Source organism: Balaenoptera musculus, chromosome 3 (genome assembly GCF_009873245.2).
Source record: "Balaenoptera musculus isolate JJ_BM4_2016_0621 chromosome 3, mBalMus1.pri.v3, whole genome shotgun sequence".
NCBI classification, from domain to species: Eukaryota; Metazoa; Chordata; class Mammalia; order Artiodactyla; family Balaenopteridae; genus Balaenoptera; species Balaenoptera musculus.
This window is the reverse complement of record NC_045787.1, coordinates 124,952,985-124,975,957: the sequence shown is the minus strand read 5'-3', so window position 1 is coordinate 124,975,957 and position 22,973 is coordinate 124,952,985. Positions and strand designations below refer to the sequence as shown.

Below are 22,973 nucleotides of genomic sequence, written 5' to 3'. Positions count from 1 at the left end.
CAGTCAGTGGACATCAGCCCACCCCCATCTCCTCCTCCTGCCCTGAAGGCTGGACTCCCATCCAAAGGATTCCAACAATGCTGTCGGTAACGAGAGCCCCAAGATGTCCTCTCTGGGCTGAGGGGTCACAAGTTCTGCCTTCCCAGAAAAGCACCTTTGCTCCAGCGGTAGCACGCCTTTGGGCTGATAGAGACTCGCCGGGTCCAGTTATGGGTAAGACTATTGCAAGGGGCTGAAGCTATTTTTTGCCACATGCTCTATCTCTCCAGCAGGCAGAGTGACAGTGTTTGGGATCCAGATAGTCTCAGCTGTAGAAGGTCATGGAGCTGAAGGCTAGAAGGCCTGGCTCTCAAATAGCTAGATTGGGGGTGGGGGATTATTTGCATCACCGGTCGGGGGGTCCTAGGACCTTGAGCTGTCATCCCTTCCATCCCCTGGCGCAGCACCGACCACTACCCACAGGACTTCTGTTGAACCGATTCCCCTGGGCCCAGAGTCTGGTGGCAACCGTTTATTTTTAGCCTCTGATTCTCTGAGAATGTGGGTGGGCCCCTTGGAGCAGAGGGAGGGAGGAAGGAGGAGGAAGAGGAAGTTCAGGGCCTGGAGGGCCACGGAGGACACAGCCCAGTCCAAGCCCTTAGCTCAACTCTGTGACCTACAGTCCTCTCCCTTCTTGGCCCACCCCAGCTCAGGATTAGGTTGGACTCATGTCCCCACGTTCCCCTTTCCCTCTGCCCTGAAGGCCCTAGAGACTGTGTGCTTTCCGTTCCTCTTTATAGCCACCCCCCTGCCGCGTGCCCTTGGTCCTTTGATGTTCTCGTACTCAACCACAGTGGGTGTGGAACAGCCACTCCTCAATACCTCCCTTCCTCCTGCCTCTGAAGAGACGTCCCAGGTCCATCTCCTTGGGCCTGCCAGAGTAGGTGCTTAATAAATACGGGTAGGCTGAAAGATAGATTTCAAGGCTCTTCCATAATGACAAAGGCCTGAATAATGGAAGAACCAATAAGGGGAAGTTATAGGGGTTTAGAAACTTACAAAACCCTTAAGTCATTGTCTCTGGTTGCTAGTTCCTTTCTCCTTTCTGAGAAGTTCCCTGGAGCCCCTGGGCCCCGTCTTTGTCTCTGTAATCTAGAAGGAAATGCATCTACCCCTTCTTCCTCTTCAGTTCTAACTTCAGCCTTCCCTGACAAAAGGGAAACTGTCTGATGAGCTGGCCTCAATCCTGGCACAAACTTGCCCTGTGACCCAGGGCAAGACACCCTGCCCAGTGCACGACATTGTAAAGCACTCTTGTGGGATTGTTGTGAGGACTAGCGAGAGCGTGTGTAAAACGGCTGGCGTGTAGTTGGTGCTTAATAAATGCTTGTTGCTGCTGTATTATCATTAAATAAATGGTCCAGTAAACCAAGCCTTCTTTTTTAACATCTGCTTCTTTCACGCTATACCTGATCATTCTTCACATTTTACAGAGTGCTTTAATATTTTATAAGGCACTTTCACATACATTAGCTCATCTGAACCCCACACAACCCCTTGAAAAGGGCCAAGTCATTATTCCATGATTATTATTCCCATTATACAGATAAAGCCACTCATGTTCCAGAAAAATGTAGATGGGTCTCACCATTGCGTCGTCAGCATCTGACACAGGGCCTCGCACAGAGTGGGTGCTCAAAACAAAACAAAGCAAAATCCTTTTGAAGGAATGGCCTATAGGATGTAACCCTATATGCCATTAACCCTTTCCTCACCTGTAAAATGGGGATCAATGCTATAGGATACACACAGGAAATTCAAATTCTAGGATTCAGCTCCATAACAAGGCTTGGTCTTTCTAACAGACAGAAGGGAGTGAGGTATGTGTAGCAAGCCCTTTCCCCTTCTCCTAGAGGCGAGACCCATTTTTCTAGTTTCAGGAGAAAAATTGGGAAGTGCCTCAAACAGGGAGATGGTTATAGCTCATTCCTGGGAGAGGGTCAGACCAGATTCCCAATGTCCTTACATCCTGGGACTTTGGTTTCTCCTGGTTTCTCCAGCTGGAAGCTGAATTTTAGAAAGGAGATGGGCCTATGTGCATGCAGTCACGGGAAGCAAATCCCAGAGGCAGTGGGAAGGGTTCTGGAGTAGAAATTAAAATGTCCTCTAAGATTAACACCATGGGGAAAAGATGCTGCCGCATTTGGAAGAGATGGGGTGAGGTGGATGAAAACATAAGAGAAAATTTACATATGTGCAATCCCCTTTTAGGTCAAAAATCATTTTACTAATTTCGGGACATAAAAATGTATTATATGTAGGTTGATTTTTACTGCAAATGATCACCATCAGTAAATTACATTTCAAAGTATAATCTTTGTTGTCAGGCAATAATTATAAATCCGTGCCTTACTTTTAATTTACTGAATTTCAAAAGAAATAAATGGAGCTATAGATGTTAAATTTTAGGGAGTCTCTTCAGTTTGCCCATTGAGGAGAAGCAGAAGTCACCCACACTTGACTTCAAGAAAGCCTCTAATGTGTGGAAGCTTTTGGTTTATAAGGAGAGACCACACAACTTTAAGAAAGTTACCAAGACTGCGTAGGAGGGAAAAACTCAACTCACTGATGACAACACATGTCTCTTGGAACTGAACTCACCACTGTGTGAACATTTTCTTTTCTAGTGACTGTAAATCACATTTTTTCCCTCAGAATACTTTACAATGCTTTTAGATTCTTGGAATCTAAAATAAAGCCGAGGGCTTCCCTGGTGGCGCAGTGGTTAAGAATCTGCCTGCCAATGCAGGGGACATAGGTTCGAGCCCTGGTCCGGGAAGATCCCACATGCTGCAGAGCAACTAAGCCCGGGCGCCACAACTACTGAGCCTGCACTCTAGGGCCCGTGAGCCACAGCTACTGATCCCACACACCACAACTACTGAAGCCTGCGCGCCTAGAGCCCATGCTCCACAACAAGAGAAGTCACCGCAGTAAGAAGCCCGTCGACACAACTAGAGAAAGCCCACACGCAGCAACGAAGACCCAACGCAGCCAAAAATAAATAAAAATTTAAAAAATAATAATAAAATAAAATAAAGCTGACGTTTATTAAGCATCTACTATGTGGTAGACATTTTTGTGAGGACTTTCCATGCATTCATTCATTTAATCCTTATCACAGCCCCATGACAGAGGTACTATTATTATCCCCATTTTACAGATGTGAAAAAAAGTTCAAGGAAGCAGTGATTGCCTAAGGTCCCATGGCTACCAAATAGCAGAACCAAGATTTGAACCCAGGTTGAGAGCAAAGTGGCAAATGGTTCAGCATGAAAATTAGGCCCCTCTTCATTTTTTTGTTTTAAGATTTTTTTTGATGTGGACCATTTTTAAAGTCTTTATTGCATTTGTTACAATATTGTTTCTGTTTTATGTTTTGGTTTTTTGGCTGGGAGGCATGTGGGATCTTAGCTCCCCGACCAGGGATCAAACCCACACCCCCTGCATTGGAAGGCGAGGTCTTAACCACTGAGCCACCAGGGAAGTCCCAGCCCTCTTCATTTAATCAAGGTACCTCCTCAGAGTGAACTGAGGCAAACTACCCACCTCTAGCCTCATCATCCCATGGAACCACGTGGAACACTTTTCTCCCCAGATCCTGCCCCAACAGGAACACATTTGTGACTTAGGCGCTGCTGAAAACACACCAATACTCTTTAAATATTGCTTTAGTTTTTTGAACTCAGAGCAATTTTTAACTCTTTAAACCTTCATCTTAAAAGGATTCTTTCTTTAATCCCTTTTATAGATGATGAGGTCACAGGGACGAGAAAAAGCTGATTTCTAATTCTCTCCCAGCTCCATATCTCTGTCATGCTCTCACTAATTTGTCTGGAACCTTGTGAGCAAGCAGAAAGTAGGATCACATTTCTGGCCCTTCCCATTCCCTTGTTCCTTTAAAACTTACTCATGGAGCCCCAGACCCTACCGAAGGCGTTAAGAACTCGGGGAAGAACATGGAGGGCTCTGCCCTCAGTCGGTGAAGCTTCTGGTGGGTAACGACTCACAGTAAACAAGGCACAAAGAGAGAGATTGAATTACAGTGACTGTATCTGTGCTCTGAAGGAAATCCCCCGTTTTTTGGTCTGGCAATGTCAGTGCCCAGTGGAGCTCACGGCCCCCATCAGGGCCTGGGGAGTGGGCAGGAACACGCGCACCACTGAGACTGAAAGTTTACAAGAGGAAGCCCCAAGCGAGGGGGCACGGAGACCCCTATCTTGCAACAACAGCAATTTCTGGGTCCCAGAGGGGCCGTTTCCCCTTGTTGACCCAAGCTCGGGTCACCCTGCCCTCGGTGCCCAGGAACTGCACTGAGACCACACCAGCCACAGCGTTGCCTTCAAAACCTCCCTGTGGCTTGAGTTTTAGGCATCCCTTCAGGAGATCAAAGTCTACCTGGTAGTGTTTGGACAACTTATCTTAAGTGTTTTATTTGGAGGAGATTTGTTTTTCAGGTTTAATGTCTTTGAGGAGCCAAGAAGTTCCTGGGATAAAATGACACTGATCACACCCCACACCTCTAACTCCTACCTTCACAGAGGAGACCCAGTGGGAGGAGCAGGGCGGAGATTGCCACCTTTTTCTTTTTTTTTTTAATTAATTTATTTATTTTTGGCTGCGTTGGGTCTTCGTTGCTGCACGCGGGCTTTTCTCTGGTTGTGACGAGCGGGGGCTACTCTTCATTGCGGTGCGCGGGCTTCTCATTGCGGTGGCTTCTCTTGTTGCAGAGCACGGGCTCTAGAGCGCAGGCTCAGTAGTTGTGGCGCACAGGCTTAGTTGCTCCGCGGCATGTGGGATCTTCCCCGAACAGGGCTCGAACCCGTGTCCCCTGCATTGGCAGGCGGATTCTTAACCACTGTGCCATCAGGGAAGTCCCTGCCACCTTTTTCTGAGCCTGACACAAGGACTGTCCCAAGAGCCATCCCTCACCGACCAGCACCACAGAGTCCTGGAACACTTTTCCTCTCTGTGATGTCAACCAGTCCACACGACAACTGGGAGAAGGAGGACAGAGGTTCTCATCCCCACTTTCAGGAGCAGAGCAGGTCATTTGCTGAGTGGTACTTACACATGATTTCATGATTCTAAACCCTATGCTCTTTTTACCATCACAGTGTCTCCCAACCTCTGTCACTCAAGTCCTCCCTCTGACTTTTGCCAAATCCCTGTAACAGTTGTACCATGATTAATACAGTTTTTTCAAAGCTTAAATGCCTTTGTTTAAAAACAAAACGTGCTATCACTGCTCTGATTGGAAATCTGGTTTCACTTACTGTAAATGGAAGGCAGCCATAAATATAAATGCAAGGAAATGTAGCAAATCCCAGCTAGACACTGAGGCCTCCTGATGGCTCTGAGCCTGATGCCTGCTCTCTCTTTGTAAAAAAAAAAAAAGGGGGCTTCCCTGGTGGCGCAGTGGTTAAGAATCTGCCTGCCAATGCAGGGGACAGGGGTTCGAGCCCTGGTCCGGGAAGATCCCATATGCCATGGAGCAACTATGCCCATGCGCCACAACTACTGAGCCTGTGCTCTAGAGCCCGCAAACCACAACTACTGAGCCCGCATGCCATATCTATTGAAGCCCGCGCACCTAGAGCCCATGCTCCGCAACAAGAGAAGCGACCACAATGAGGAGCCCGCACACCGCAAGGAAGAATAGCCCCCGCTCTCCGCAACTAGAGAAAGCCCGTGCACAGCAACGAAGACCCAACTCAGCCAAAAGTAAAAATAAATAAAATAAATTAAAAAAAAAAAAAGGGAGGGTAGCAAGTGTCAGAGGTGTTAAAGACAGGCTAGCTCCCAACTGAGGCTTTCTCCTGGAAGGACTGAGGGAGAATTGAGAAAGTGTTGAACTTTCTCACTACGTGAGCAAACGAACGCTCGGCTGTGCCTATCTTGGACACCGTCCACCAGGAGCACTTGTCTTGCCCCTGGGAAAACCTGCGGTGCTGCACCCCTTCTTGGAGAAGAGAGGCAGCTCCCTTGCCGCGGCACCTCTCAGGTTGGTTCCCCCAAGCACCACTCCGGAAGCCACCCTCTCCTGTCTTGGAGGCCGTCCTTTGCAAGTGCTCTTATCTCTGCCTCCCCATTGTGAGGTTGGTCCCAGGCTCCATCCCTGCCCACTCTCGTCCCAGCACAAGGTCTCTTCTCTCACCCAGGCCCTCGCCTGGACCAGGGGGCAGAGCTTGGCTGGATTGCTGCAACCCCTTTTGAAACACTCCCTCTGCTTCCCATTCCTCCTCCTTCAATCTGCCCGCCACGCCCAGCCCAGGTGCCTTTCTAAAGCCCAGATTGATCATGCTGCTTCCCTGATAAAAACCACTTGGTGTCTCCCACCGCCCTCAGGATCACGTCCTTCCTCCCTCCCTCGTGGGCCTACGAGGCCCTGCCTGCCCTGTCCTGCCCACACGAGTCCCCAGCCTAACTCCTCCCCACTTCCCTCCCCCAGCTCTATGATCTTGCCATGTTGGACTTCTTCACTTCCTTACCAGTCTCTTCCTTGACTTGGGAATTTCATAAACAATGTTCCCTCTGCTTGAAGGGAACGCTTCCGCCTTCACCCACACGTTCTGATTCTGCCCGTCTCAGCTTCAACATCACTCTCTCCCGGCAGCCGCTCCTGGTCTCCCTCCAGGCAGACCCCGCCCCTTTGATGACCCCGTGTTTCTCCCGTGGCTCACGCTCTATTGGAATCACCTGCGTCTGTTTGCCGCTCTAGCCCAGAGCCTAGCAGAGGGCCTGAACTGCTGTGTGGAGCCACAGAAACGCTTGTTAATTGAATGGAGGGTTATTATTAATTTCCTGCACCTATCGGTCCCCAATCCCACTTTCTACCTGGCCTGCCCTTTGTCTTCATTTAACTAAATTCTCCCTCTCCCAGCCTTGGTGGCCCAGGTCAATTCCCACCTCTCCCATGAAGCCACCCCTGATTGCTCTAGCCCAGACAGAATTCACCTTCTGTAGAACCCCTAGAGCATCTCTTTCTTTGCTGAACGAATGAATGGGACATATTCTATTTTTTTTTTTGGCCACGCCTCGTGGTTTGTGGGATCCTAGTTCCCCAACCAGGGATAGACCCCTGGCCCTCGGCAGTGAAAGTGTGAAGTCCTAACCACTGGACCACCAGGGAAGTCCCTAGGACATATTCTAAATGGAGCAGAGTGAGAAAACGATGTCATTTAAAACTCAAACTCATGGTAACGACCTCTGTTTTTTAAGAGGGAAGGCATAATTCCTATCAGTGGAAAAATAAATCTCTAAATGACTTCCTTGGAGAGGCTGGTGGGAAAAAGAGAGACAACAGGCTAAAATCACAAGAATTTTTTGGTTTTTCTTTGAAGTAAAGGTGAGATCCTAAGAAGAAGTCCTCTTTCAAAAAGTGACTTGGTTTTTTGGAAATAGGTAACAGTTTGCACATGGTACAAAATTCAAAAGGCCGACGGCCTTTCCTTAGCACGCCACATTAATGAATTTGAATGTGCGAGGAGATAGGTATAAGTGGAGCAGAGAATCCATTGTTCCTAATGATACAGTGGGGGAAACTGCATTCCCAGGGGAGTCCCCACGGGTGGAAAAGTGGACTCTAAGGGCGAGGGACCAAGCATGCAGATATTGTTCCAGGGTCTGTGCAGGTGGATGGCCGGGGAGGAGGTCTCCGGGCAGGTGGCCTAAGGAGCTCCAGGCCAAGGGCCAGCCAGCAGGTAAGTTACATTGCTTGCCTGACCAGCCACACCAGGCCATCAGCCCTCAAATCCCTGGAGGGACAGTTTGGGGACAAACAAGGCAAGTTGGCTCCAGTCACCCTGGAGTCAAACAGCCTCAGAGACAGCAGGAACCCAGGGTCTGGGGACACAGGGAGGACACTGGCTCTGGGGACTTGTGGAAACCTTGGGAGGGCTTCCCACTGAGGAGGAATAGGGCTCCAGCCAACGGTATTGAATCTCAAAGGACACATGACCTTAGCTAACATTGGAGTTACAAGCAGCCTTGCTTTATATTATTATCTTTTTCGTTTACTGACACTCTGTACTCCTGACTAGACTACAGGGTCTCTGAGGCCAGGGACTGGGTCTCATTTCCTCTTGTTCCACACCCGACTCCCCCTGCCAATAACAGTGAGCCCAGCGCTGAGTCCATTTTGGTGGCCACCTGTGACATTCTCACTGAGAGAGGACTGTGATTCGTATCAACCCCCTCCAAACACACACACACAGCACCTGGAAGCAGCCCAGGGGAGGGTGAAGGCACTGCTAGGCTGCCAGGAGCCCTGGGCCCTAGCCTGTCCCCCACTACCAACGTGCCACTTTGGGCAATCTCAGGGCAAATCCCTTGACTAACTCCGCTCTTGTTTCCCACACCCTCCAATCAACATCTCAAGGAGCCACAAAGCAATGTTTATGGCTACTACACTGGCTGGATTGTAAGAAGGACAAATACGGCTGTTTCTAAGTAATACCCAAACTGTTCAGATATGAAGGTTATAATGGCCAGGGACTGGCATGGGCTGGGGAGCCAAGCCAAGCAAGATTGCCAGAGGCCTTTGTAACTGCTTCTGTGGCTGTACTGGTCGGGAACCAGCTCCAAGTCAAATATGTGTACAAAGAGGACGCTCAAACCCCTCCTCTCAGCCCAGCCCTGGGCATCGTGCCACCTCCATTGGAGAGATAAGAAAGCAAAGACTCAGAAAGGTTAACACAGTCATGTGAACATCAGTAGGGTAGTCAAGAATTAACCCCATTAGGCCAATACTAATTCCAGACTTCTTAAAGGCTCCAAGGGACTGAATTTCTGCCAAACTGAGGTCCTCGTTACCTTCTAGGGAAAAACATTCTGCAAATGATGCCACCATTATAATAACAGTGTGGGACTTTTGGGGGCTTATGCTAGCCATCAGCTTGGTACTCTGAATTCTTGACATTGCTCAATTTAAGTTTTTGGTTTTAATTATTTGTGAGTGAACGAGAATGCTCATGGCATGCACTGATGTGTCATTTTGTTGTACCCAAATTTAAATCAGAGCGCTGGGAGGCTGGTGTACTGGAAATATTAACAGTAAGTAAGGCCAGCCTCTTGCCCAGCGGCTACATTTCAACATTGCTTTGTTGTTGTCACATGTCATATACCCTGAAATTCTCAGGAGGTTATTTAAAAAAAATTTTTTTTTTTTTTACTTTCTATAAAATATAGTTCTTGAAAAACAAGCCAACTTGTCTTGGTGATGGAAGGGAGTAGTATAAGAAGTATAAATTCCTGTTGTTTCTTAAGCCAGAAAATAGAAGTTTTAGATGAACTGCAGAGTAGGAGATTGAACCCAGTGGAGGCTCAGATCCTAAAAGTGACAGGTTCATCTTTTTCTCTAAACAGTAATTTTAAAAAAGCAATTTATAAAACCATTTCAAGCAGTCAGTGGCAACAACAATAACAGTAACAAAAACAACTCTTCAATAAGCAAAAGAAGAAACTTTAGAGAAGTCAAAAAAGCATTTGATGTGTAGCATGAAGATGTAACCCTTGATGGAGATGGGGTTCTGGAGGAAGGCAATTACCTGAGCAGATTTTTCCATACATACAAATTTAGGGTGCACAAAGGTCTCCAGCTCTTAGTCTGGAGAAGATTGGAGGCCACTGGGAAGTCTTGCCTCACCATCAACTTGCTCATCCTTCAAATTTACCCCCACTCCCAGCCCATCCCAAATGGGATGTCATGATGGCGTGTCATCTAGTGGTTGAAATGATCACTGCAAATAACTGCCTTGGGCTTCCTGTTTCAATTTCATCACACATTTATTTATTTGTTTGTTTGTTTGTTTATTTAATGGATTGTTATTTTGTGCCTGATGCTGAGACTATAACAGAGAATATAGACATGGGCTTTCCTTCAGGAACCTCATAGTCTACTGGGGGGATCAGACACAGAAAATAAAATACGAGGGTAAGATCATAATATATTATAGGGAACTAACAAAACTGAGGAAGGGGCACCTAAGCCAGATTTGGTGGCCAGGCAAGACTTCCCAGAGGAAGTACCATCAATGCTGGGACCTGAAGAATCTCATTCATTAGGAAGTCATTCACTAGGAATTCATTAAGCGAAGGAAGGGAAAGGAAGAGCCTTCCAGGTAGAGGGAACAGCATGCCTAAAAGCCAGGTATCAAGAGTACACAACCAGCACAGGCTGGGCTTTGAGTTCTGTTAAGAACTTTGAACTTCATCCTTGGGCGCAGTAAGAGCCATTTCTTTTCAGGGAAAAATGAAGAAAGCCTATAGAATTTGAATTTCCCCCAGGCCCTGGTTTACACCTCTTCCTCTTAGAGTACATATCCTCAGCCCCCGGTCCCACCCCCAAAGAGTGGCATGATGTTATTCTTTTTGTTTGTTTGTTTTCTTCCCAGGCATGAGTTGCTTATCCCACATGCCCTTGATCTCTCTTTTCCTTCTGTCAGCAAAGAAGTTTGTTTTGCATTGTAATCATTCCTAAGCCAGGGCAGAAATTCAGGTCCTGCACAAATAGGTCTGGGAATGCCAAACTCCTTTCTAAGGCCAAAGTCCTTAATGGGGGAATAATGGCTACTCTGAGGGGGAGGTCCTGGGAACCTGTGCATCTGCATCCTCTGGCCATTTGTTAAAGAGGTAGCTTCCCAGATCCCATCCCAGGGCTGCTCAGTCCTCACTCAGAGGTGGCCGGCCATGGAATAGGCACCAGTGCCCCAGGTGACCCTGCTACTCACTCAGGTAGGAAGCACAGGTGCTGTGGCCAAGAGCACCAGCTCTGGGGTCAGTTCCCTCCATGGTTCAGTCTCAGCTCTGCCTCGACCTGTAAGTGGCTCATCTGCTTGACCTTAGGCCAATGACTTCATTTCCCTAAGCACTGCTTCCTCTTCTTGGAAAGGAGAATAAAAATCATAAAACCTACCTGATAGGATTATTGAGAGGAGAAGATGAGGTTACGCATGTAACGCACTTGGCACAAAGTCTGGCATACAGGAAGGGCTCAGTAAAGATTAAAGGACAAGGACGGTCATGTCTTGGACCCCATTTCAGTCATAAGTGTGCACAGGGCTTAAGGCAGCAGGCCTGGATAATCAGGAACTGAAATCTAGGATTAAACACACCCAGAGGAGTGGGCTCGTACTGAGGGGGAAGAGGGGGCCTAGGTGCATCAGACATGTTACTCTGAGAGGAGGGTGAGAGCCAGCAGTCCAGACAAGCAGTCTGCCTTAGGGCAGCTGGGAAAGGCCTAACACAGGGTCCCAAGTGCACAGCAAAGGGGGTGGAAATGAAATCTCCATGAAATGTTCAGAGAGTCTGATAGGAGGCTTGGCTCTGCCAACTCTGGGTAGCAGTCACAATTCTTGCTACTACAAACCAGCCTAAGCAAAAAAAAAAAAAAAAATTGGGGTGGGGGTTCATTTAATCAAAAGGGCCAAGGGTAGCTGAATCACTGAATCCATTTTAAACAAGGTCATCAACCAGTCTCCAGTTCTCAGCTCTACTTCCTTCTGTCTTAGCTTTGTTGTCAGGCAGGCTTGCTTTTTGTCATGGCGAAAAGTCAACCAGCAGCTCCAAATGTAGCTCTGCATGTAGCAACCCCAGCAGAGAGACAGCCCCTCTTCTGCCAAAGCTCCAGCAAAAATCCTGAGGCTGACATTCATTAGCTTGACCTGGGTCATATGTCCATCTCTGAACCAATCACCGTGACCAGGGAAATGGAATGATCTGATTGGCCAGGCATGAATCATATGTTCAACCTGGAATCCAAACTACATGGACTGAGCATAAAGAATTCCTTGAATAAAATAGCGGCCTTGATTCTGGCAGAAGATGTCAACCTAAAAAAAACAAAACCATGAGAGTCCAGTTCAGAGGCAAGGTGTTTATTTGGGACCAAAGAACTGCAATTCGGGGTACACAGAATTAGGTAGAAAACCAAATAGTGTCCTGATTACAGGAAAGGGTCTCAGGATTTTTATGGGAAAAAAAGAGAGATAGATGAGGTAAGCTGTTTTTTTGTTTGTTTGAGGTAAGCTGTTTTTTTAAGAAGAGTTCATTGGTGTAAGACCAAGTAATTGATCAGGTGAAGTGTTCATTGATAAAAGATGAGGTAAAGCTAGATTTGTACTTCACTGGTCAGGTGAAGTGGTCACTAGGTAAAAGGTCATTGATCAGTCCTTTCAACAGGACATTCTGGTTTCTCTGCTGAGTTGGAATGTTGGTGGTTTTGTCCAGTTCAGAGGTACAGAAAACAGGACTTGCAAGGCAGTTCCTCTGGAATGGCTGCTACGGCTCTACTTCATATGGCTCCACTCGTGTCATCTTTCATAGAGGAATGAGGACGAGAGGTGACCTCATTTTGTCCATGTGTGAGACACCCCTGAGGCCAGAGGTCCCTGGAGCCAAGTACTCGGTCCCGTGAGCGTCCATCCGGTCGTGTGAGCCAGGCTTGGTCCTTGGACAGAGGATTCAGCAGCGCTGGACAGCAGGCGGGAGGAGTCTCTCCCCACAGAGAGCTAGGACACTACAGATGGTGCTTGCTGAAAAAGCAGTTCTGGGGAGAATTAGGCACAGCTGGTTTGCACAAGCCCCCAGCCAGATCCCCCTAGTGTCCTTCAAGAGAGTCTGTAAAGGACAAAAAATAGGGGGCCTTATTGGGGTAGGGGAGTAGGGAGATGCTAAAATGCCTCTAGCTCTTCAGAAGCCTAGGACTCCTCAACCACGGTACCCGAAGCCCGTTGAGGGGCTGGCAGCCTTGGGCTGGGAGGGCATTAGGGATGGCGTTCTTGCTCAGACACTCTCGCCTTTCTCCCTCCCTTCTTCCTAGTCCATCCTCCGCCCTCACCCCAGCACCCTCTGAACTATGCAGCCCTGTGAATGAACCCCTTCACTCCTGACACAAGTCTCTTGGGCCCTTGTATTCATTCAGTCACTAGATTAGCGCCTGCTGTGGGGCACATCCTGTGCCAGGAACTGCAGTGGGTCCCTCGGCATAGCCCACAACCTCTCGGAACACACAGCTCTAGAAAGTGTGCATTCTTTACTTTTAATTGCACAAGTTATGCATGCAGTGATTCTCCTTGTAAAATATTCCAACAATATCTTTACTGCTAAGGCCACTTGACTCCACTCTCCCCAGCCAGTCACTCCCTCCAAGAAACCTCAGTTATACATTTGATGTTTATCTGTTGAAACAATTTTCTACATATGTACATCCTAACGTGTTCACTTGCAGAAGCATATGGCTTTTGCTTTGGTGACAGTTAAAAAATAGGTCCAAAAGGGTACACCATGAAAAGTCTCCCTCCAACCCCATCCCCCAGCTGGGGATGAGCAATCTCCCCTCGGAGCAGCCAGTCAGGGTCACCGGTTTCCAGTGCATCTTTCCAGATAAGCTAGGCCAGAAGTCAGCAAACCTTGTCTGGAAAGGGCCAGATGATAAATATTTTAGGCTTTGTGAGCGTATTGGTCTCTGTCACAACTACTCAACTCTGCCATTGTATTGAGAAAGCAACCATAGACAATACACTAATTAATGAGCATGGCTCATTAATAAAACTTTGTTTATGGACATTGAAATTTGAATTTCATATCATTTTTATATATAATGAGATAATATTCTTCTTTTGATTGTTTTTCAACTACTGAAAAAATCTAAACATCATTCTTAGATTGCTGGCTGTACCAAGGCAGGCAGCAGGCTGGATTTGGCCTGTGGACTACTGTAGTTTGCTGATCCTGGTCTATGCACAAAAGAGCAAGTACCCGTGAATATTCTTTCTCCTCTTTTTTACATAAGGGGAGCATGCTATACACGTTGTTCTGAACATTGATTTTCTCACTTTGTGATATATCTTAAAGATCGTGCCACATCAGTTCATATAGAACTTCTTCATTTTTGCCTTTGGCATACATAGTATTACATTTCATTCCATGATAATACATGTACCATAATTTACCATAATTTCCTTAGCCCACCACTTATTGATGTGTTTTTAGGTTATTTTCTTTTGCTATTATAAACAAAGTTTCATTGAAAAATCTTGTATTTATTTGTATGTGTGTGCATTTTGAGCTTTATTGAGATATAATCCACATACCTTACAACTCATCCATCTTACGTGTACAATTAATTGGCTTTTAGTATATTTACAGAGCTGTTCACACAGCAGTACATTCAATTTTAGAACATTGCCATTACCCCAGAATAAACCTCTTACTCTTTAGCTGTCATCCCCTCCAAGTCCTAGGCAACCACTTAACTACTTTCTGTCTCTCTGGATTTGCCTGTTTTGGATATTTATATGGAATCATAAAATATTGATCTTTTGCGACTTAGCATAAGGTTTTCAAGGTTAATCCATGCTTTAGCATGTTATTAGTACTTCATACAATATTCTACAATATTCTATTGTATGGCTAGACCACATTTTATTTATCTATTCATCAGCTTATGGACATTTCAATTGTTTCCACTTCGGGGCTATTATGAATAATGCTGCTATGAACATTTGTGTATACGTTTTTGTGTGAATATATCTCTCCGTTTCTCCTGGTTATATATCTAGGAGTGGAATTGCTGGGTCAGATGGTAACTTTATGTTTAACCATTTGAGGAAATGTCAGAATGTTTTCCAAGGTAGCTGCACCATTTTATATTCCCACCAGCAATGTATGAGGACTCCAATTCCTCCACAGCCTTGCCAATCTTTGCCATTACCTGTCTTAACTTATTTCTATGTCTTAGGCTTTTTTCATATATATATATAGATAGATAGATAGATAGATAGATAGATGTAGATCTTCTTTGTGATTGTTAAATGCTAGGTGGTATGCCAGAGCAAAACTGGAGCCCAGTTCAGCCATTCTCTCTTGATGGCTATCTAGGCTGTTTCCAGCTTTTTATCAGTACAAACAGCACAGCCATGCACATTCTTGTTTTACCTCCTTGTGCATAGAGTAAGCATTTCTTGAGGACAGTCTTTGAAGTGGAATTGCTGGATGAAGGGGTATGCACATTTACATTTTTTGAAATATTACAAACTACCCTCTGGAAAAACTCTACCAATTAACATTCCACCAACAGTGTATGAGTGCTCATTTCACTATATCCATGCCAGCCCTGGATATTACTCCTTTCATTGATGCCAACAAGCATCTTGCTTTCATTTGCATTTCCCTCATTAACGTGAGATTGAAATCAGAGCCATATCCCAACTTGCGGCTCTCCTCCTCTTTGGCATCAGGGTGCTGCCACTTCATCTCTGTGTCTTTCATACTGCCCAGCCCAGAGCTGAGTGCAGTAGCTACGGATAAATGTTGGAGTCAGGCACTGTGATTTTTGCAGTTTTATGTGACAAAAATATGTTCTGAGACCCTACAAAATTCTACAGTGTCTTAGTTCTCCAAGATTTAATTGCAGATGTTAGAGCTCCTATCTGAGCTGTGCTGACTTCTAAGCCTTAGAGAAATCAGGAATCCTTGACTCCTGGTCTAGGGAGCAATATTTTAGTAAACAGCAAAACAACTTGAATACCTGGTCAGGCTGGAACACGGGAGTCTTTCAAAACAGGTCCTAGGATCCTGGGAAGCAGGAAATCTCTTCTTTGGAAACTTCCTGATACCATCATCCAAACAGAATGGAAAAAAACCTTAGGGGTCATTTAAAGCTATTCTATTGTGCAAATCAGGAGACGGAGGCCCCAGCTAGAGAAGTGACTTGCTCTAGGTCACATAGCTAGTCAAGAACAGAGCTGTTCTTGCAGCCCAGGTTCTGATTCCAGGTCAGTGCTCTTTCCTCAAAACATGTGGAGTCAGAGAATTCACCTCCAAACTCCTCCCCAAACTCCTCTGCTCCTAACTGGAGGAGAACTTGGCCTTTCTCAGAAACAGCATAAAATGGGGATTAAGGGCCCTGGTTTTTGAACCAGACAGCTCTAAATTCAAAACCCAGTGCAGCCACCAAGGTCTAGTAACTTTACTCTTTGACCCTTGGTGTCTTCTTCCTTGACAGTTAATATCACCTACATCACAAGATTATAGCTGTAGTTAGTATCATTTACCTCACAGGATTATGTCAGATTTAAATGAGCAAAATTCAGTAAGCACTCATTAAACTGCCTTTTATTTTTCCCCTCTAATCTCCTCCTCTCTTGAGTGATTTGTCTGTGAGGGTGTAAAGATTAATTTATCATAGTGTTAGGAATTCCTGGTCCGGACTCCATGCCATTGGGAGGATCATGCATCCCCCACTTTGTTACTTCACTTGGCTAGGCTTGAGTTGCCACCTCCTAAGTCACTCTTTATTAAACCACCAATCACAGCAGAGGAACTGTCCGCATCCTCGTTTATTTGCATTGCATAAATTAGAAGGGGCTGAGAACAAGAGTTCCTTTGATCTCAGTCAACCTTAGACTTAGGCTGCCATTAGAATCATTGGGGGAACATTTCAAAAGCACCAAAGACTGCACCCCATCCCTTCCCTTATCCCTTATCCTGATCAGATTGGTTGGGAGTGGGGTCCAGGTGGCTTAAAAGCTCTCCCGGTGATTCTAATTCAAGTCAGGCTGGCGATCCACTGGTCTACATGAGTAGAGTTTAACACGCATCTGAATCACCTATAGAGCTCAGCCCCTTCCATTCAGTAGGTCTGGAGCGGGGCCTCTGAATTTGCGTTTCTTACAAGTTTCCACGTGATGTGGATGCTGTCGATTTGGGGAACATTCTTTGATAAATGCTGATCTAGATGAACCTGAGAGAACCTTTGGGTTTTTTTCCTTCCCAGCATCGTTTCCCCCTCTGGTAACAGCTCATGACTTGCCTTTAGTGAACTACCCCTCCTCATATCTTAGGCCACAAGTGTAAGCGATACTCACCCTACCTCCCAACTTCAGGAGCAAGAACATGACAAAGTCTGGCCAATCAACAGAATCTACACCCTGGCTCCAGGGGGTGATTGGTTCAGCAACGGGCTTGTCACTTAACAGTCCAGTGAGAGTCAGCCCTGGGATGTTTGCTGGAACCCTTGGGAAGAAGTGCTAAGCTGGTAAGTTGTAAACCTGGGGCTGCTGGGGAAGAACCTGCCTGAGGATGAAGCAGGCAAAGGAGAGCAGAAGAAGAGACTAAGAGAGACCAAGTCCCAATGACACCTTCTTATCCCCTGGATCCAGCCAAGCCTGAATTTAGACCTAAATATTTCAGTTATATGAGTCAATCAATTCCCTTTTGGTACAACACAGGGAATATAACCAATATTTTGTAATAACTTTAAATGGAGTATAATATATAAAAATATTGAATCACTATGTTGTACACCTGAAACTAATATAACATTGTAAATCAACTATATTTCAATAAATAAATAAATTCTCTCTTTTTTTTAAAATTAATTAATTAATTTATTTATTTTTGGCTGTGTTGGGTCTTCATTTCTGTGCGAGGGCTTTCTCTAGTTGCGGCAAGCGGGGGCCACTCTTCATTGCGGTGCGCGGCCTCTCTTGTTGCGGCGCACGGGCTCCAGACGCGCAGGCTCAGTAGTTGTGGCACACAGGCCTAGTTGCTCCGCGGCATGTGGGATCTTCCCAGACCAGGGCTCGAACCTGTGTCCCCTGCATTGGCAGGCAGATTCTCAACCACTGAGCCACCAGGGAAGCCCCAATAAATTCTCTTTTTTGCTTAAGCCAGTTTGGGGTGGGTTTTGTCATGTGCAATTCAAAAAGTGCCGGGAATTCCCTGGCGGTCCAATGATTAGGACTCCGTCTTTTCACTGTCAAGGGCCCAGGTTCGATCCCTGGGTGGGGAACTAAGATCCCACCATAAGCCACGGTGGGGCCAAAAAAAAGTGCTGAGTACATGGGACATCTACAATGCCTTTCCACCCAAAGGGTGGGATTCCAGGTTCTCTCCTGGATGCTACTCCCATCAGGCAATGACCTTCACAAAGGCCCCAGAATGGAGCAGAAGAACTCCTAGAGGTCATTTAGTGCCATTGTCCTCCTTGTTTATGTGGGGAGACCTGGGGGACAAGGAAGGGTGAGGACACGTCCTGAGTCATGCATACAACAAAGCCAAAGGATATCAGCCCTTGGCTCTGTCAGTAAATACACCCAAACCAGTGGGTGATAACAGCCAGCAGTGCAGTGCCAAAACACTGACAAGTTTCCTTCTCAAGGACACCCATACAGGGACAGGGGCTCCCTCCTTCAGCATGAAAAAGAGCATTACTGTGTCTTACTTTCTCTAATTGCAATTGAACAAACACACAGATAAATGCTGTTGTTCTTCTTTTTTTTTTGGCTGTGTTGGGTCTTCATTGCTGTGCGTGGGCTTTCCTCTAGTTGTGGCGAGTGGGGGCTACTCTTCGTTGCGATGCGCGGGCTTCTCATTGCAGTGGCTTCTGTTGTTGCGGAGCATGGGCTCCAGGCGTGCGGGCTTCAGCAGTTGTGGCACACAGGCTCAGTAGTTGTGGCTCACGGGCTCTAGAGAGCAGGCTCAGTAGTTGTGGCGCACGGGCTTAGTTGCTCCGCAGCACGTGGGATCTTCCTGGACCAGGGCTTGAACCCGTGTCCCCTTCATTGGCAGGCGGATTCTTAACCACTACACCACCAAGGAAGTCCCAATGCTGTTGTTCTTAATCAACCAAAAGGAGTTTATGGAAATGGGAAAAAAGTTTTTTCAGGGGATAAATATGAGCAAAAAGAGGAAAATGAAGCCCCCGGTAATCTCACTACCTGTGCTAACATTGACAACATTTAGGGAGCATATTCCTTTGTGTTTGTTTGCTTTATCTATGAAGATTTACATCAGGTAAGGTGGAGATTTGCTCTGGGGGACCCAAACTATCCTTCTCAGGAACGAATTGGGGTGAACCTTGGAAGTGAAAGAGGAAAAGATTTCATCCATTCTTGGGGGTTGTATCAGACAGTGTTCTTCCTGTGAGCACCAGAAATTAGAGAGCAGGGGATTTTTTTGGAAGGTGAATGGAAGCTTACACAGTTGATGAAAGACTAGAAGAGCAGGCTTGGGTAAACTGGACTTAAGGAAACTGAGGGTTAAGAAGCATAAGTAGGAAAATCAGTCATTTCCTTTAACAGGGACGTAGGTAAGGATGCTATCAATGACCCACAACTGCTATTGCCACAAAGAGAACGGCCAGAAACCACTGCCTTGTCCTTGCCAGAGTTAAAGTCCTGGGAAAAGAGCATTTTAGAGCATGTGTTCCCCACTGATTCACCCAAGTGAGTCAAGGAGGGATCTGACCTCTTTGACTTCAACTGGAGGAGGCCAGCAGGGGAAGGAAGGAGCCAAGAAGTACCCCTTCCCCAAGACAGTCAGGGAGGGGCAATTTCCCTTAATGAAACTGGGGTGCTTTGGGGAGGGGGAGGGGAGGTGTAGAGCCCCAAACTAAGAGCTACCCACTAGTGAGCCTAGAGAGGGCAAGAGCTTGGGGGCTGCGCGTCTAGGGCCAGTTTATCACTGAGCCTGCAAACCAGTCCCAATCTACTACCCTAGCACGCTGTTGGTGTACCTCTGAACGAAAGCAACCATGTTTGAGTGTGTGTGGAAATACAGAGCTGTAACACTGGGTGTCCAGGCTATGTGTCATGGAATATGTGCGAAAAAAGTCTTTTCCCTTTCCCACATCCCCCTGGGAAGCACCTGCAGGACCAGCCAGATGGAACGTGCCTTGATCAATTAAGTGGTTTCTTTAGAGGGTAGGGGCTGTACCTGGGGCTGGGTGTTGTCGACCACGTGTCTCCAGGCAGTGGAGGAACACGGCCTTTAGGCAACCAAGTTGTCCCTTTTCAACAGTGCCCTCCTATGGCCATCTCAGCAACTGCAGGATACCTAATGGTCAGGCTTCTCTGTTCTCCTTCAGGAGATGGCAACTAAACTGCCCCTTAGGACTAAGTAATTGCTCTGAGAGTTATCCTGGAAGAGAGGGCCACAGGTTGGGAGGAGAGTCATTCTCAGAAGAGGTGGGATGGGAACTCAAGTCATTCAATTTTAGTAATAAAAATCATGTGACATGGGGCTTCCCTGGTGGCACAGTGGTTAAGAATCCGCCTGCCAATGAAGGGGACACGGGTTCAAGCCCTGGTCCAGGAAGATCCCACATGCTGCGGAGCAACTAAGCCCGTGTGCCACAACTACTGAGCCTGTGTGCCACAACTACTGAAGCCTGCGTGCCTAGAGCCCGTGCTCCGCAACAAGAGAAGCCCGCGCACCTCAACGAAGAGTAGCCCCCACTCAACGCTACTAAAGAAAGCCCGCGTGCAGCAATGAAGATCTAATGCAGCCAAAAATAAATTTTAAAAAAAAAAGTATTTTTAAAAAAATCATGTGACATAGCATCCTTCTACGTAAACACTATTCACCAAGATCCTTTGGGTACTGATCTCCTTCTGGCTAAAATCCATCCAGCTGTCCTTGAATCTGTCTCACAGTTTTCCATCATATATAACCATGAGGATAGCAAGCCTCTGCTTGTCCACTGCCTTGCTCAAGTTCAGACATACTATGTCTCTATCATTTCCTTGTCAAAGAGGGAATTGAGGGGCTCACTTATTGAAGGGAAGCGAAGGAACTAAATCCCTGACCTTCAGTGTCCCCTTTATTTCTGGGGGTGGTTCGTAAGAAACTCACAATGCACTGGAAGTTCGGAGTCTTGATCCTTGCTTCCAGCTTGGCCATTAACTTGCTGTGTGATCTTGAGCAAGTTGCTGGAGCTCTCTGAGCCCCACAACCCTCCTCAGGCAAATAACCTCCACAATGCACACCTCAGGGCTGCTCATTGGTTTGAATGAAGTTAATGTTGCAGAAACCTAGAAAAGACAAAATAAGTAATTATTAACAACAAGTAATGTGGGGAGATTTTCTGCTGCAGTATTGGCTTTTCTGCATCCGCAGAGCAGAGGAACTAGGAAATAGGTTCTGGTTCCGAAAAACAGCTGTTAAGGATATTTCTGTGTGTGTGTACTTGTGTCTGCATCTCTCTCTGACTCATGTTTCTCTCTGCGTGTCCCCTCTGGGTCTCTCTCCTCCCCCTTCCCCCCACTCTTCCCTTACCTTTTCCCAGTCTTAGGCCAGAGCTGATGTTTCTTCACAAGTTACAGTTCAGGGCCCTTTTAAACCAGGTCTGCCCTCCCCTAATGGTTGTGTTAGGCAAGATGAAGCCAAGTCAAGATAGCTTCTGGGTTTTCTCTGGCTCCAGGCTTGAAAGGTAGAGCATTTCGTTTCTTGCAAGTCCCCAGTTATAACAGGACCTTAGTGGCAGATCAGGGCAGAGAAGTCCCAGGCTGCTGTACTAGGCTCCTGGGGAATGGGGTGGAGGCAGAGGAGGGGGGAGGGGATTGCCAGCACTTGGTGACTGACGGCTTCAGGCCAAGGTAGGCGGCACTGATGCCACCATCTCATCAGCGCTGCTTCCTGCCCACCTCCTGGCCTCTGCCAGCTTTCTGCCTCTCTAGAGCCTCTGGGGTCAAGACAAACCTGGGTACAAATCCTGATTCCCCCATCTGCTCACTGTGTAACCCTGGGCAAATCATTAACCTCTTTTAACTGGATTTCTTGGTCTGGAAAATGAAGACGATAAGAAGTAAGTTGTAAGGATCAGGTTGACTAATAGCATAGCATAAAGCGGGAGACAGCAAATTATAGGCTGTAGACCAAACCTGGCTCACTCCCTATTTTTGTATAACCTGCAAGCTAAGAATGGAATATTTCTAAATGGTTGGGGGAAAAAAAAATTTTAAAAAAAGGTTAATATTTCCTGACATTGAACATGATATGAAATTCAAATTTCAGTGTCTCTAAATAAAGTTTTATTGGCACACAGCCACGCCCATTCATTTATGTATTGTCTAGGGCGACAGAACTGAGTAGTTGGGACAGAGACTGTATGTGGCGCTCAATGCCTAAAATACTTTCTGGCCCTTTACAGAAAAAGTGTGCCTACCCTGGGCACGGGTTTAAGAGTACAGACTACCTGGGTTCAAGTCTCTGTTCTGTCACTTACTAATTTTGTGACACTGGGAAGGTCATTTAATCCATATGTGCCACAATTTCTTCTTCTGTAAAATGGGAATAACAATTGTGATTAGGGGTTGTTTTAAGGATTAAATGAGTTAATATTTGTAAAGCACCAGGACCAATGTCTACATGCAGTATTATGTAAATAAACAAAGAAAATCATGTATATGAGGAATTAAGCAATGATCTTGTGTTATGGATTTGGTTGGAAGCAAAATCAGAAGGAATGGTGGCTTTATCCCTGATACTGTCCTGGGCAACATTTTTTTGGTCAGACACTTGAATGAAGACATCTGAGGTAAGACAGTGGAATGCACGGAGGGTGTGGATGGGAGTGATTGCGGGAGGACAGAATTGGATTCCTAGAGACCCTGTCAGGAACAAATGCACTGACTATACAGGTGACAATTTGGAGGGCTAAGCCTACATGCGGCTGGTTACTCTACAGAGACATTAATGTGTGTTTTGTCTTTTGGGGGTTTCGTTTGTTTTTTGTTTGTTTTGCTGCTATTGAACATTAAAAAGAACGAGAGCTGGTTTCTTGTCTCCTCCTTGACCACCTCACCTCTCCAAGAGGACAAGATTTTTCATTCATGGAGCCTTGAAAACAAGTTGAAAGTGGAGGCATTTCTCCCAAGGTGGAAGAGGGTTTGGAAGACTTGAGGTGATCGAGGAGACATGACATAGTAGCAGCATGTATGACATCCATTTTTATACAAAGCATAATGTGCTAAACCAAAGTGAGTACAATCTCAGGCCACATTAATATCAATAGAAGTAGGTCTTGTAGAAAGAGGGAGGTGATGTCCTTCCATGTACTCTGGCCAGCGCATGTCCTATCCTGGGCAATTTAAGAGGGATATGGACACTTTTGGTGGTATTCCCATACCTTCTCATCAGTTGCACTGGGT

At 46.4% G+C, this 22,973-nt stretch overlaps 1 long non-coding RNA gene across 1 annotated transcript; it reads right to left on the bottom strand.

Moving 5' to 3' along the window:
• Positions 1-9,719: 9,719 nt before the first annotated feature.
• Positions 9,720-21,385, bottom strand: LOC118891770. The gene is made up of 3 exons (XR_005019163.1): positions 21,100-21,385; positions 20,677-20,855; positions 9,720-11,870 (listed from the first exon to the last, which is right to left on the bottom strand). It is a non-coding gene; the product is annotated as an uncharacterized LOC118891770 (long non-coding RNA).
• Between the last annotated feature and the right edge of the window lie 1,588 nt (positions 21,386-22,973).